Source organism: Ruditapes philippinarum, unplaced genomic scaffold, assembly GCF_026571515.1.
Source record: "Ruditapes philippinarum isolate M1 unplaced genomic scaffold, ASM2657151v2 ctg2213_1_1_1_1, whole genome shotgun sequence".
NCBI classification, from domain to species: Eukaryota; Metazoa; Mollusca; class Bivalvia; order Venerida; family Veneridae; genus Ruditapes; species Ruditapes philippinarum.
The window spans coordinates 104,075-106,445 of NW_026865281.1; the positions used below are offsets into that span (position 1 = coordinate 104,075).

At 33.1% G+C, this 2,371-nt stretch overlaps 1 non-coding gene across 1 annotated transcript; it reads right to left on the reverse strand.

The window, feature by feature from the left end:
* Nucleotides 1-1,954: 1,954 nt before the first annotated feature.
* Trnaf-gaa (transfer RNA phenylalanine (anticodon GAA)) lies at nucleotides 1,955-2,027 on the reverse strand. Its single transcript has one exon. It is a non-coding gene; the product is annotated as a tRNA-Phe (tRNA).
* Nucleotides 2,028-2,371: the final 344 nt, after the last annotated feature.

Consider the following 2,371-nt stretch of genomic DNA (forward strand, 5'->3'; position numbering starts at 1 on the left):
ATAATGCGTCAATTTTTAACGCAGAAGCAAAAACTATAGATTTAACATTGTCATACATAGTACAGCATACCCATGATAAATTTTATGATATTTTCTGACTCGCTTTGTGTTTTAATATCCATTAAAAAATTAAAAAAATCTGACAATATAATGATTCAGAGACTTCTTTTACGATTCATGATGTACTTAAAACAAAATCTGTTAAATAATATTGGATTCCAAGTCATGTAGGTATTTATCCAAATGCTTCGAAAAGTGTAATTTAAATGTTAAGAAATAGTCATACCATTTTAAAGGTTTCTCGATGAATATGGATTTTTCTGAAGTTTGAAATCGACCAAGAAGATTTGAAATAAAACATTTATAATACCGATTTTCAAGCAAAGAGTTTCAGATTGTTTTAAACAAAAATGGTTTCGATTTGGATACTTTATAAAAGATGTGGTTTAAGGGACTCCACTGAGGTTTAAAAACCTAAAAACATAACATTTGAATTTCTTACATAAATGAGCTGCGGCATTTTAACAGAAATATATGCAAAAATAGTTCAGAAATGTACTTTTAAATAAATAGAAAATGGTATTTTTGCTTTTGTTAGCCGTTTTTCAGCGGAAAGCGTTTAAACGCTTTCATTGTTGGTCATCTTTTACAATTTGAATAATTACTCTTGAAAAACGAAGTGCGCGAATGGTCTGAAATTTTGCAAGAGGACTTAACCTGCATATACATTTATCTGGAAAAAATATTTTCAATCCCATCATGTCAAAAAACCTCAGTGGAGTACCTTTAACCTTTCTAACAGTTCATCTCATATACGGGTGTCATTTAAATTCGAGAGGCATTAGATGTGCCCTGCTTTTAATTTTACTTTTCAATCCATTTAAGTCCATATTGACACTGAATAGTATTATGTCTCTAGCACTTTACATTGGCAGTAAAGCTAATAAAATCGATAAAACATAATCCCTGTAGAAAGCCCAAAACTGCACAATTGAACATATTGCAGGCTCGGTTTGATTGAGCTTTTTCATGGACGTTACTGGAAAGTGCAAGTAGCCGTCCACGCCACCTAGCACCAGCTTTAGCAGAATACAACATTTAAACACAAAATGGTAAAATTTTGAATTTAGAAACATCCGCAGATGTGTTCATTCGGCGGTTATCATGGAACCTTCTATATGATACTTCCATGCCATTCCATGAAAAGCGGCGTATGGTCCTCAAGTAAAAGAATGCGTGTGCCCTAAACGAAAAAACAATTGGCGGCACTAAATAAAATGGAACTTTGAAAGGCGATCTGAGGTAATGAAGCCTGCATATCACAGACAACACGTCAAAAGACAAATTTAAAAAGCAGGCAGCTTTACCTAAGGGTGATTATACAGTATTCAAGAAGGGATTTTGAACAACCAAAATTGAAAAAGCCGAATAAAATAAACTAAAAATACCACATAACATGAAAACACAATAATGTCGTGCTGAACGATCTTCAATCTTTGACAGGTAGTTTCAAGTGGGCCAATATTAGTTTATCATTTATGCTATTGATAGTAAAATTTAGAAATTAAATTCAAAGACAATACTGTACTCTGTATTTTTTTGTATTTTTTTTTATACAATTCCGTACACAGTTTCACATCTATTGCGTTAAGTCCGTTTCATTTTACATTTATGCCATAATTATACGACTTCAACACAATTTCCGTTTTGTATGGACACATAATTTCGCATTTGTATGTCAATTTTATACAAGAGAAAGGCCGATGATAAATATTTCATTTTCCATGTATTGCAAAGTACGAGAATATAAAGTTATAGTCTATGTAACAAATACGTAATTATGCTCATGTCCGTCCTGGCGTATACCCGATGTTCCTCATATGGAATTGTACTTTAACCTCCCGTTTTTATTAGAAACTGTAAAAAATGGATCATCCGCCGAACGTTCCGTTCGCGCCGGAACCCGGGATCGAACCAGGGACCTTTAGATCTTCAGTCTAACGCTCTCCCAACTGACCTATTCCGGCTGATGGAATAGTGTTTACTTTATAAACGAGCCAATGACATCTTTTCGATTATCGGTAGCACTTCGTACGGTAGTCAACTTTTTTATGTATATATGCATGAACATGTAAACACAGCGTACTTCTTAAACAGATACATTTTAATGTAACAGTTCTTGAATGTTATTAAATTTATGTTTATTTGATAAGGTCATGTTTAAAACTTCAGTCATTCGATATTTAAAATTGTAGCTTAAAATTAATAATCTTACAACATTCCGATCACAGGCAGGGGTTTGGGTGCTTAAAGGACGAAAGCGCTTGTCCAAACTACAACAATAATAGCCAAAGTATTTGGATTTTTTCTT